The 13,552-nt window shown below is 41.2% G+C and overlaps 1 protein-coding gene and 1 pseudogene across 1 annotated transcript in view; both read left to right on the forward strand.

Moving 5' to 3' along the window:
• Positions 1-40: 40 nt before the first annotated feature.
• The window catches only part of DBF4B (DBF4B-CDC7 kinase regulatory subunit), a 42,293-nt gene continuing 28,781 nt past the window's right edge, over positions 41-13,552 (forward strand). Inside the window, exon 1 of the mRNA XM_027099005.1 lies at positions 41-147. The gene's annotated coding sequence lies outside the window, so the exon portion shown is untranslated. The remainder of the gene's footprint in view (positions 148-13,552) is intronic.
• On the forward strand, positions 10,665-13,346 carry LOC113615936 (protein tyrosine phosphatase type IVA 1 pseudogene; annotated as a pseudogene).

The following is a 13,552-nucleotide window of genomic DNA, read 5'->3' on the forward strand; positions in this document are numbered from 1 at the left end:
CGCATGATCAGAAGCGAAATCCACGCCCCGGCGCGCGGGGCGTAGAACCTAGTCGACCCGTAGTGACCTGCCGGGTGTTTTGTACCTTCTAAGTAGAGCGCGTCTTGGTTTACGCACGGTCATGTGTTCTCGCAGGAATCCTGGCTGGTGAGTAGTCTTAACCGACTCTTTTTTTACAGTTGGGGAAGTTCGGAGGGGTTCAGTGACTTGACCAAAGTCACGCGGCTAATAACTAAACGGGACTGGAACTCACCTTCGATTCTAGCGCCTCGACCGGCCTCACCAAGCCGCCCTTTCACGCCACTCGTGGGAAGTTAAGCCACCCACTTCCACACAGCTTTCAAGGAGGAAACAGCTGGCTCTGTCCGGAATGGCCACTGTCTCTACCAACTGCTACCACCTGCACCTTTCCATGCTCCTCCCGTATGAAAATTCAAGCTCCAGAAAACCTTCCCTGATTCCCTGCAATCTGTGTTAAGACCACTCCAGTGTGCTGCGGTTGCTTCTCTGCATTTACCGTGCTGTGCTTCACGCGCTACCGGACACACAGTGGGTGCTCAATAAATGAACAAGCAACCTCGAGTCATTTCTTTCATTCACTCAGTCAACACACAGAAATAACTCCGAGAGCCTTCTTTACCCATTGGCAAGCATTATCTAAGAGCTTTTGATACATTATCTCTTTAATCCTCCCAACAACCGTGTGAGGAGATGCTTTTATTGTCCACATAGTAAAGATAAGGAAAATGAAACAGAGTCACACAGTTACAGGGAGCCCAACCAGAGGCAAGTGCGCCTGCACAGCAGGCGGAGCCTCAGATGGCTCTCAAAACACCTGGCTCTGGGCTGAAATGAACTACCCAAGAACCCGGGTTAGCTTTCCCTGAACTGCAGAGGGGGCTGGCAGGTCACTGGCCTGACTTTTTCATTCACTAAATATTTATTGGCATTGCTGCTAGGCACTGAAATATAAATGTCACAAAAGCTCTCCCTTCAAAGGGTCTTCAGTGGAAACAGACATGTTTAATCATGACAGTACAGTGAGATAAGTGTTTCAATATCTAATGGAGATTGCAGTAGGTTGCTTGGAAGAAGATTAGGTTAACATTGCCTGTTGGATGGGAGTTGGAAACTGGAGATGGGAGATCTAGGAAGGCTTCTGGTGGAGGTGATACTTTCACTTTTTTGAAGAACAAGTGAGAGTTTTTTAGGCAGAAAGACTAGAAGAGAAAGGGAGCAGACCCAGATGCATGGCACTGTGTGGGCCCTCCAGAGAATCATGGATGGCTTGAGCAGCAGAGTTCAGATAGAAGATTTTCAAGGGATGACAACAAAAGGAAAGGAAGGGTCTTATATACCTGGCAGAGCGCCTCCTGAGAGAATCCTCTACCCTTATTATCGTTGGAATAATGTAAATGAATGAACATGGAACATTGTAAAGCTCAGTAGAAATACAGGATACTGTGACTATTAGCCCCATGGCTTCTGTGTGCTCCCTGAGTTAGAATGTGACAATAATGGAGTCAGAGGCCGGAGTCAGCCCCCAAAGACTTGCCCCTATTTCAGATCCTCAGATGTACTTTCTAACCCAGTGGCTGTCTTGCAGGTGGGGTTTGTTGGTTAACAGACTTGAGAGCCATCATGACTCAAGGATCATAGTTTGAGGTCAGAGCCCCCACGATCAGAAAAGGAGCACAGGGGACTTCCCTGGTGGCGCGGTGGATAAGACTCCAAGCTCCCAATGCAGGGGGCCGGGGTTCAATCCCTGGTCAGGGAACTAGATCCCACATGCATGCTGCAACTAAGGAGCCCACGTGCCGCAACTAAGGAGCCCACGTGCCGCAACTAAGACCAGGTGCAACCAAATAAATAAATATTAAAAAAAGAAAAAGGAGCACAAAATTTTGTTCCTTTTTAAGTTTTCACTTTGAAATAATTACAGACCCACAGGGAGTTGCAAAAGTAGTACTTAGAGACCTGTGCATCTTCACTCAGTTTCCCCCAATGGTAACATCTTACATAGCTATAATATAATATCAAAATCAGGAAATCGATATTGGTACAGTGCACAAAGGCTTTTTGAAGACATCCTAGAAACTTCTTACAAAACTGAGTGAAGGCTCTACAGACCCTGCATTTTACAAAATCCTCATTGGCTGTTTTATTACAAAAGTTATAGCTCATAGTTCAAAAAACCAATTCATACCACTGGACAAATGACAGAAAGCTTACAGAAAAAAATCAAGATGGCTTTTTACACTGGAAAAAAAAGAGTCATTTATAACTTTTAAAATACGCAAATTAAACTTGCAATGAGATAACGTGTTTTCTTCTCAGATTTAAAAGTCTGATAATACTGTGTTGATCTGACATTGGGTAACAGGCACTGGAAAATGTTTCTGCAGAAAGTAAATCGGTACAATCTTGTTGGAGCGCAATTTGAAAAGACCCAGCATTTATCCTTCTGGGAATTTATTATAATACATGCATGTGTGCAGAATGACATATTTATAAGGATATCCGTTGCAGTGACGCTAATTGTAGTGAAAAGACAGGAATAGTCTACATTCTATCTATAGGAGACTGACTCAAAAAAGCCACAGAAGGAAGTATTGTGCGGCCATGAAAGTGGAAGAAGCTCTTTATGTAGTGACATGTAACAAAATTCAAGATACATTGTTAAAGAAAAAAGTGAGGCTCAGAACAGTATGTAATGTTTGCTACCATTTGTGTTTAAAAAGTTGGAGGGATGGGGAGAAATACACACACATATCTGACCTGGCATGTGCATAAAATATCTCTGGAAAGATACACAAGGGAATGTGAAGAGGGTCGTCGCTGAGGAGGAGAACTCAGGGAGACTAGTTTTAAAACATCTTGTTTTAAAAGTATGAGCTATTTGTTTTATTAATTTACCTTGCATCTTTTTAAAATATTTATTTTATTTTTGGCTGCATTGGGTCTTTGTTGCTGCATGTGGGCTTTCTCTAGTTGCAGCGAGTGGGCACTACTCTTCATTGTGGTGCATGGGCTTCACATTGCGGTGGCTCCTCTTGTTGCAGAGCACGGGCTCCAGGCGTGAGGGCTTCAGTAGTTGTGGCACGAGGGCTCAGTAGTTGTGGCTCGCGGATTCTAGAGGGCAAGCTTAGTAGTTGTGGCGCATGGGCTTAGCTACTCCGCGGCATGTGGGATCTTCCCGGACCAGAGATTGAACCTGTGTCCCCTGCATTGGCAGGCGGATTCTTAACCACTGCGCCACCAGGGAAGCCCCATCTTTTTGTTTTAAAGAAATAACGCCTCCAATCTCCTTTGCTTCCTTCCCTACCAAGAGGTAACCTCTATTCCTGAATTTGGTATTTGTCCTCCTCTTGAATGTTTTTAAACATAGTACATATTACTACATATGTAATACATATTATAACATATGTGTGTATGTATCCATATGGATGTATCCATGAACAATATATCACATTGTTTTGCATGTTAGACTTTTCATTGTGCAGTATGCTTTTTTCACTTAAGATCTTGAAAATATTTACCCATGTTGATACATGTAGCTCTTATTCATTCATTTAAAGCACTGTATAGTATTCCAGTGCTTGAATATAGCCCAGCTGATCCATTTCTCCGCTGATGGACATTTAGATTATTTCCCAGTTCTTCAAACAATGCTTCAAGTCACATTCCTTTTTATGTCTCCTTGCCCACCTGTGGAAAAGTTTCTCTAGGCCAGCAAGCATCAAACATATTTTTGCCACATCCTCTTAGCAGGAAAAATATTTTTGCTGTGCACCCCTAAAATATGAATATGTATTTATTTATGAGATACATATGTGAACCACTATTCCAAATTAGTATGTCCATCATAAGATATACAAAAAGATAACTGTAAAAAGGGCAATTGAAAAAAGAAGGAAATAATATATTACAAATATTTATTTATTTGTAGTACAAAAATCATTAGTGAGGGACTTCCCTGGTGGTCCAGTGGCTAGCTCCACGCTCCCAATACAGGGGGCCCGGGTTTGATCCCTGGTCAGGGAACTAGATCCCGCACGCCGCCACTAAGACCCAGTGCAGCCAAATAAATAAATATTTTTTAAAAAAAATCTTTAGTGAAAATAATGTGGCTGAATATGCTTCATTACTTTCCCACTTATTATTTATTTAAAATTTTAACTGTGGCAAAATGCCCATAATATAAAATTTGCCATCTGAACCACTTTTAAATGTACAGTTCAGTAGTGTTAAGGATTCATTACTGGCAAGAGTTTCTCTTGAACTTCAGTGATTTTCTCACCCATTGACCAGCTGACTCTCTCATTGAACCTGAGAGTTTGTACTCACACTTGTGTGAGAGTCATTAGGATTATTTGTAATCTTAATCTTGCTTCTTTGGAGGAATCTTGTTAAGCCTCTTGTTCACTTTTGGGGGCTAGGAAAATCCAAATAGCATAATCTGTAATTCCATTTACCTGGGGATTTGTAAACTGTGGAGAACAGTGAAAAACACGTCGCCAAACCCTGAAAAGAAAACACAGACAACCCCTCCACATATGAAGCTCCCTTACCCTTTACCCATATAACTCACTTGCTTTACTTCAGAACCCAGGATCTCTGACAAGAGCACAGGGAGGGCGCCAGCGTCAGTCTGTTTCCTAAAGATTAGTAAAACTTACTTGTTTTTCTTTTGGATAAAAAAATATATTTAAATACTAATGCTTCCCTTTGGCACCTCTGTGATTATCTTGTGTCTGAGGGGTGCACATCTCTCTTTGGAGACCAGGATATACCTAGAAACAGAATTGCTGAGTTGAAGGGCATAAACCTTGTGGATATCGCCATATTGCTGTCCCAAGGGCTTGTCCCAGTTTGCATTCCCACCCTTGCCTTCACATTTTTACTAAAACTTGCTTTTAATATACTTTAATTTTTGCCAGTCAAAGGGGTGTGAAAGAGCATCTAATTTAACTTGCATTACTAGTTTAATTTGCATTTAACTACTAGTGAGTCTGAGGACTTTTAATACATTTATTAGCCATTAAAATTTCCTCATCTTTTATCAGCTTGATGCTTTGTGACAATCTAGAGGGGTGGGACAGGGAAGGTGGGAGGGAGGCTAAAGAGGGAGGGGATATAGGGATGTATATATACATATAGCTGATTTACTTTGTTTTTTTGTTTGTTAATTTTTATTTATTTATTTATGCCTGTGTTGGGTCTTCATTGCTGCACACAGGCTTTCTCTAGTTGCAGCGGGCGGGGGCTACTCTTCCTTGCGGTGCACGGGCTTCTCACTGCAGTGGCTTCTCTTGTGGACTACGGGCTCTAGGCGCTCAGGCTTCAGTAGTTTTGGCCCACGAGCTCAGTAGTTGTGGCACACGGGCTTAGTTGCTCCGCGGCATGTGGGGTCTTCCCGGACCAGGGATCAAACCCATGTCCCCGGCATTGGCAGGCGTATTCTTAACCACTGCGCCACCAGGGAAGCCCCAGCTGATTTACGTTGTTGTACAGCAGAAACTAACACAACATTGTAAAGCAGTTACACTCCAATAAAGATACAAAAGAAAAAAAAGAAAATGAGCAAAAGACATGAAGATATTTTACCAAATAAGATACACAAGTGGCAAATAAGCACATAACAAGGTGTTCAACATCATTAGCCATAAAAGAAATGTAAATAAAAAACACTCTGAGTGAAAAAAGTAAAAAAAAAAATTTCCTCATCTTTGAATTGCCTGTTTATATCCCTTGTGGGTTTTTCTATTGGATCATTTGTTTGTCTTTGCCATGCTAATTTGTAGGAGTCTACTTTTTCTTTTTTCTTAATTTTTTCATTAATTTCATTAACTTTTCTTAATTTCATTAATTTCTATCCTTTATTATTTCTGACCATCTGTAATCTTTGGGTGTACTCTTCATTTTCTGACCTCTCAAGGTGAACACTTAGCTGATTCCTTTTCAGTCTGTCTTATTTTCTAATATAGCATATACATTTAAGGTCATACATTTCTCTCTGGTTACTTAGCTGAATTTTACAACTTTTTAAAAGGAATCTCGCAGCTTTTGATATATCGTTTTTCATTGTTGCAGTTCTAGATATATTACAATTTCCACTGTAATTGTTTTATTCTCCTATCATGAATTATTTAGAAATGTGTTTTTTTAAATTCCAGAGTAGTGCGTTTTGTTTTATCCTTTAACAAACAAACAAAAAACTTACTTTTTGTTTTTGGTTTCTAACTTCATCATATCGTGGTCATAGGATGTGTTCTGTATGATGTCGAGTTTTTGGTATCGGTTGGTACTTTAGTGGCATAGTATGTCAATTTTTATAATGTTCCATGTGTACTTGAACATATTTTCTAATATTTATATATTAATGTTTGTTAGTTATAACATTGAATCTTTTATATGTTGCTAATGTCGTTTTATTTTTGTTTCATCTATCATCTGTTTTTTGGAGAAAAGTATCTTAAAATGTCCAGTATATTTGTAGATTTTATAGTCTTCCCTTGTATTTCTGGCTTAAATATTTTGATGTTGTTAGAGTCGTATAAGTACCAGGTTATTTCGTCCCTGGCAAATTGTTTATCATCAAGAAATGATACCTGTATTCCTAATAATCCTTTATCTCTTGAAATCTATCCTGTCAGATTTTAATATCACTGTATCAGTTTTCCATTTTGCCCTACACTGAGAGGCAGCAGAGAGCAATGTTAAGAGCATGGACTCTGAAGTCAGGTTGCTGGGGTTCAAATCCCAGCACTGACACCTTCTAGCTGTGTGACCTCAAGCAGGTTTTAACCTCAGTGTTCCCATGTATAAAATGGGTGCAGTTACTACCTACCTCAAAGGATTATTATGAGGATTAAACTAATAACTATTTTTTTAACCTAATTACTATTTTTAAAGCACTTTGAACATCATAGTAAGCACTCCATGTGTATTTGTAAAATTAAATAATTAAACATATATATGTGCAGCCCTTTTCTGTGTCACTATTTTATAGGTATTTGTCTGACAAACACCATATAGCTGCTAGATACTGTAATGCTGCAGTAGATACCTTTATTACATAAGTCATATCCCATATGTCTGAGTGTATCTGTAGAATAACTCCTAGAAATGGGATTGCTGGGTGGAAAGATATGTGCATTTGTAATTTTGCTAGATAGTGCCAAATTGCCTTACATAGGAGTCTGGTGCAACCCCAATGTAAGGCAATTTGGCACTATCTAGCAAAATCGATCTTTGCCAGGCTGTTAAGTGAAAAATGGTATTTCAGTATAGATGTAATTTGCATTTCTCTTACTTTAAGTGAGGTTGAGCATATTTGAATGCTCTTTGTATTTCCTTTTCTGTGAATGTGCCTTTACCCATTTTCAATTCGGTGGTTGATCTTTTCTGGATCTATTTGTTAAAGTTTTTTAGATATTGGGAAATCAGTCCTTGTTCTATGATATAAGCTGATTTTTTTTTTTCTAAGCACTTCCTCTCAGGAATCAAGAAAAACAATGAGAGAGAACAACTTGAATTATTATCTCAATATTTTTGCCGAGTGGTAAATGCTCCCTTTTTCTGTTCACAGACTTTGTGCTAAACACATCTTTAATCTTTAAAACCTCACTTCCTGGTAGATATTATCTTCACTTTACAAATGAAAAAACTGAAGATCAGAGAGATTTTTTTTTTTTTCACTCATTCAACAAATATTCATTAAGAACCTACTAAATTGGGCTTCCCTGGTGGCGCAGTGATTGAGAGTCCGCCTGCCGATGCAGGGGATACGGGTTCGTGCCCCGGTCCGGGAAGATCCCACATGCCGCGGAGCGGCTCGGCCCGTGAGCCATAACCTGCGCGTCCGGAGTCTGTGCTCTGCAACAGGAGAGGCCACAACAGTGAGAGGCCTGAGTACCGCAAAAAAAAAAAAAAAAAGAACCTACTAAATTCTAGGGGCTTCCCTGGTGGCACAGTGGTTAAGAATATTCCTGCCAATGCAGGGGACACGGGTTCGAGCCCTGGTCTGGGAAGATCCCACATGTCGCGGAGCAACTAAGCCCGTGCGCCACGACTACTGAGCCTGTGCTCTAGAGCCCGTGAGCCACAACTACTGAGTCCGTGTGCCACAACTACTGAATCCCATGCACCTAGAGCCCGTGCTCCGCAACAAGAGAAGCCACTGCAATGAGAAGCCTGTGCACTGCAGCAAAGAGTAGCCCCTGCTCACTGCAGCTAGAGATATCCCGCGCGCAGCAAAGAAGACCCAATGCAGCCAAAAATAAAATAAATAAATATTTAAAAAAATTAAAAACAAAGAACCTACTAAATTCTTTATTTAGGGGATATAGCAGTGAGTAAAACAGAAAAGGTCCTTGTTCTATGGACTTACATTCTAGGGTGGAAATATAGACCACAAACAAGAAAACAAATTAGATACTTTCTGATAGTGGTAAGTGCTGTGAAGAAAATAAACCAAAATGGTGTAACTGACAAGGAATGGGGGCGCTGCTGTGAGGTTGGGTGGTCTCAGAAGTCCTAGCTGGAAAAAAAATGAGATTTGATCTGATGCCTAAAAGGAAAGAGAAGATCTGGGAAATGGAACTGTTAGCGCAAAGGCCCTAAAGCAGGAACGAGCTAGGCTTGTTCAACACTCAGAGAGGTTTGGTCTGAGGAGCAAACTGGGAAAGCCACTCGGAGTTTTTGAAAAGGAGGGTAATATGATGTGATTTTGTCAGTGAGGATAAGGTAGGTTCTGGTTTTAGGCCCTTTTCCATTTTTTAAAATGGAGAATGCTAGGGCTTCCCTGGTGGTGCAGTGGTTGAGAGTCCGCCTGCCGATGCAGAGGACATGGGTTCGTGCCCCGGTCCAGGAAGATCCCACATGCCGCGGAGCGGCTGGGCCCGTGAGCCATGGCCACTGAGCCTGCGCGTCCAGAGCCTGTGCTCCGCAACGGGAGAGGCCACGACAGTGAGAGGCCCGCGTACAGAGAAAAAAAAAAAAAAAGGAGAATGCCAAACAGCTTTTTTGCTTATGTGTGTATTTGTTATTTATTGCTGTGTAACAAATCACCCAAAATTTAATGACTTAAAACAACACTAATCATTTATTTTCTCTGGGTTTCTGCGGGCCTGCAATTTGGGAGCAGCTTGGCTGGGATTTTATGACTTGGGATCTCTTGTGAGGTTGCAGTCATCTGAAAGCTAGACTAAGGCTGAAGGATCTGCTTGCCAGATGGCTCCATCACAGGATGGGTAAGTTGGGGCCAGCTCTTAGCAGGAAGCCTCCATTCCTCTCCACGCAAGCCCCTCCACAGGCATACTTGAGCGTCCTCATGTCATGGCTGCTGGCTTCCCCCATATCAGGTGATCTAAGAAACAGCAGTACAGATACTGAAATATCTTTTATGAGCTAGCCTCAGAAGCCACACATTATTATTTCCTCAATACTCTATTGGTACATAGCCCTGTTGGATGTGGGCATGCTATCAGGAGTCGAGGATAGTCAATGCAGGCCATTTTGGAGACCGGCTACCACAATGTGGGTATCTTTAAATTTATACTAATATATATTTTTTATGTATTTGTGTGTATATATATTCTTATAAAATCATATTTGATATTTACCATCTTAGGAATTAAACCAAAATTTTAAAATACTAGTTTGTTCATTTAAAAATAAGCCCTCTGAGATGGGATAGGGAGGGTGGGAGGGAGGCTCAAGAGGGAGGGGATATACATATAGCTGATTCACTTTGTTGTACAGCAGAAACTAACACAACATTGTAAAGCAATTATACTCCAATAAAGATGTGAAAAAAAAATAAAAATAAAAAATAGGTGGGGCTTCCCTGGTGGTGCAGTGGTTGAGAGTCCGCCTGCCTATGCAGGGGACGGGTTCGTGCCCCGGTCCGGGAAGATCCCACATTCCGCGGAGCGGCTAGGCCCGTGAGCCATGGCCATTGAGCCTGCGTGTCTGGAGCCTGTGCTCCGCAACGGGAGAGGCCACAACAGTGAGAGGCCCGCGTACCGCAAAAAAAAAAAAATAGGGACTTACCTGGTGGCGCAGTGGTTAAGAATCTGCCTGCCAATGCAGTGGACACGGGTTGGAGCCCTGGTCCAGGAAGATCCCACATGCCACGGAGCTACTAAGCCCATGTGCCACAACGATTGAGCCTGCACTCAGAGCCCTCGAGCCACAGCTACTGAGCCTGTGTGCCACAACTACTGAAGCCCACACGCCTAGAGCCCAATGTCTGCAACAAGAGAAGCCACCGCAATGAGAAGCCCGCGCACCACAACGAAGAGTAGCCCCCGCTCGCTGCAACTAGAGAAAGCCCACATGCAGCAACGAAGACCCAACACAGACAAAAATATAAATAAATAAAGAAAATTTTTAAAAATAAAAATAAGCCCTCTGAGGGACTTCCCTGGTAGCACAGTGGTTAAGAATCTGCCTGCCAGTGCAGGGGACACGGGTTCAATCCCTGGTCCGGGAAGATCCCACATGCCGCAGAGCAACTAAGCCCATGCACCACAACCACTGATCCTGTGTGCCACAGCTACTGAAGCCCGCGCGCCTAGAGCCCGTGCTCCACAACAAGAGAAGCCACTGCAATGAGAAACCCGCACGCAGCAACGAAGACCCAATGCAGCTAAAAATAAATAAATAAATACTTTTTAAAATAAATAAAAATAAGCCCTCTGTGTATTAACATAGATGATGTATTTTTAATGGAAATAGAAGAATGGCATTATTGTACATTTCTGCAAATCTCTTTAATACCTGATTTAACAGAAGAGTGTTGGATTCTCATTTTTGCCTCTGCATACTCCACTGAACATTCATGAGAGAAAGAGAGCAAAAATGGATAATGAGCATTTGGTGCCCTGAGAGTGAAGCTACAGGAGTGGACCTTTCTTGGGATAACCAAACCTATGCCAAGAGAACAGGCTGGAGACAGGTTCTGTGGTGTTCTTGGTCACCCATTTATGGAATTTCAGAAGGGCAGTGGAGATTACTGCCAGGCCCAGCATGACCTCTGTGCAGACAAGTGAACTGTAGAAATTCATTACTACTCCACCGAGAAGCCCCCATAAAAGTGGCTAACCTGGACACGGAAGCGTGGAACTGAAATCCTCAGAGCATTGTACTTCCTTTCTACTGCCTCAGTATTACTGGATTGAAGAATTGCTGCTTTTTGTTAGGAGGTTCATTTCATTTCCCATTACTCCCAATTTCATACTCGAAAGCACTGAGAATTTCAAGTGGAGTATATTGAAGTAGACTCAGTCTCTTTGCATCATTTCTGTATTCAATTTTTAAAATTCTTTCATAACCCTATTGAGTGTTTTTTAACTAAATTAACATGGCTCAAATGATCCATGTGGAAGTCACTTACAAGAACATGAGATTTCTTATTACACACAATCCAACAAATGTGACCTTAAGCAAATTTATAGAGGACCTTAAGAAGTATGGAGTTACCACAATAGTAAGACTATGTGAGGCAACTTATGACACTACTCTCGTGGAGAGAGAAGGCATCCATGTTCTCGACTGGCCTTTTGACGATGGCGCACCACCATCTAACCAGATTGTTGATGATTGGTTAAGTCTTGTGAAAATTAAGTTCCGTGAAGACCCTGGTTGTTGTATTGCCATTCATGGTGTTGCAGGCCTTGGGAGAGCTCCAGTGCTTGTCGCCCTAGCATTAATTGAAGGTGGAATGAAATATGAAGATGCAGTACAGTTCATAAGACAAAAGCGGCTTGGAGCTTTTAACAGCAAGCAACTTTTGTATTTGGAGAAGTATCGTCCTAAAATGTGGCTGTGCTTCAAAGACTCCAATGGTCATAGAAACAACTCTTGCCTTCAGTAAAACTGGGGTGCCTGATGCCATTGCTTGGAAGTGGAAACTAGACGGGATGGAATTTGTCATACGTGTTAGCCAGCACGTTGGCTTGGTGAAGTCTGAGGAAGCTTCCATAGGAGTGTTGAAAAGCAGTTTTGCCAGGCCAGAAACCTGGCAGAATTGCAACCTCTATGTTTGGGTTATGATCAACCTCCTTGGACACACAGCAAAGGATTCTTGCTGTTCAGCATTTAAAATGTGCTTATCATTTGTACCAATTGACCTTTCCTGAAATCATATAGTATTGAGTCATGTCTTTAAATCTGTTTCCATGCCAGAATCTTATCAATATATAAGAAATTTAGAAAGACTAGGTGCCAAAATACCCAGGACAATACTTATATATTTTTTGTATCATATAGGACTGAAATCCCAGGAACTATGAACACTCTGGACCTTGTGTGGTTTATTCCTTCCATCATTTCAAACATAGAAAGTAGGGCCTGTAAGTTTCTTTGCTCACAATTCCCACATTCACACCAGTATACATCAGATTTGCTCTTTTTTTTTTAGTTAACCAAGTCTTACAGTGATTATCTAATGTCTTTCTGTAAATCTCATTTTGTGCTGTTATAGAAGACCTCCATTTTGAAAATCTACATTGTACAGAAGCACATGTTTTTAATGTCTCCAGACAAAAAAGCCTTAATTTTAATGTTTGCGCTTTGGGGTGCAACTTACATGGGGGGCCTGATGAAAGAATGGGAGGAGGCTATTAAGTACTTTTAGTAAAATGTTGCCTTTGTCTTGTGCAGGACATATAGAACATGCCCTTTAACTTAGTAAATATTTTTTAAAAGGTAGAAATACTTTGTTATTGTAGCTAAAACAATTCTTAATCATAAAATTTCTGAAATTCTTGTAATTATTTTTCAAACTTATCTGAAGTTGTTTACCAACTTAATTTTGTTTGAAGTGTGATTCCCAACCTCTCTTGCAAAAAAAAAAAACAAACAGAAGTGGGTTTACATTTAATACTTTATATGCCTTTTGAGCTGTGTAACTTAATATTTGGATACTTGACAATTTGTTTTATTATGTAATTGATAATATGGTGATGTGTATTAACCTTAGCTCAACCATATATTTATACTGCCCGGGAACGTGTGGTTACAGTTCTGTGGGAGAAATAATTTGTCAGTGTTCACCAGCTTGTAAAAATCTAGTGCGAGGGCTTAAACCTTAAATAAATGATGAAATGCATTTATCGTCATTGAAAAAAAATGGGTAATGATGTTAATATCACTGTAAAAAGTTTCAACCTCATGGAACCTTCTGAAAGGGCTGAACCACACTTTGACAATCTTGAGCTAGATTCTGATATGGTAACAAATGATGCCCAAATCTCAGTAGGTTACAACAACAAAGGTTTATTTTTTTTTTAAGGTGAATGGCTTTTTTTAAAAATTAATTTATTTTATTTCTGGCTGCGTTGAGTCTTCGTTGCTGCGTGCAGGCTTTTCTCTAGTTGCGGCGAGCGGGGGCTACTCTTAGTTGTGGCGAGCGGGGGGCTACTCTTAGTTGTGGTGCACGGGCTTCTCATTGCAGTGGCTTCTTTTGTTGTGGAGCCCAGGCTCTAGGAGCGCGGACTTCAGTAGTTTTGGCTCATGGGCTCAGTAGCTGTGGCTTGCGGCTCTA

The sequence above is a fragment of the Aethalodelphis obliquidens genome, unplaced genomic scaffold (genome assembly GCF_003676395.1).
Source record: "Aethalodelphis obliquidens isolate GAN/ISIS:26980383/991018 unplaced genomic scaffold, ASM367639v1 scaffold126, whole genome shotgun sequence".
Taxonomy (NCBI): domain Eukaryota; kingdom Metazoa; phylum Chordata; class Mammalia; order Artiodactyla; family Delphinidae; genus Aethalodelphis; species Aethalodelphis obliquidens.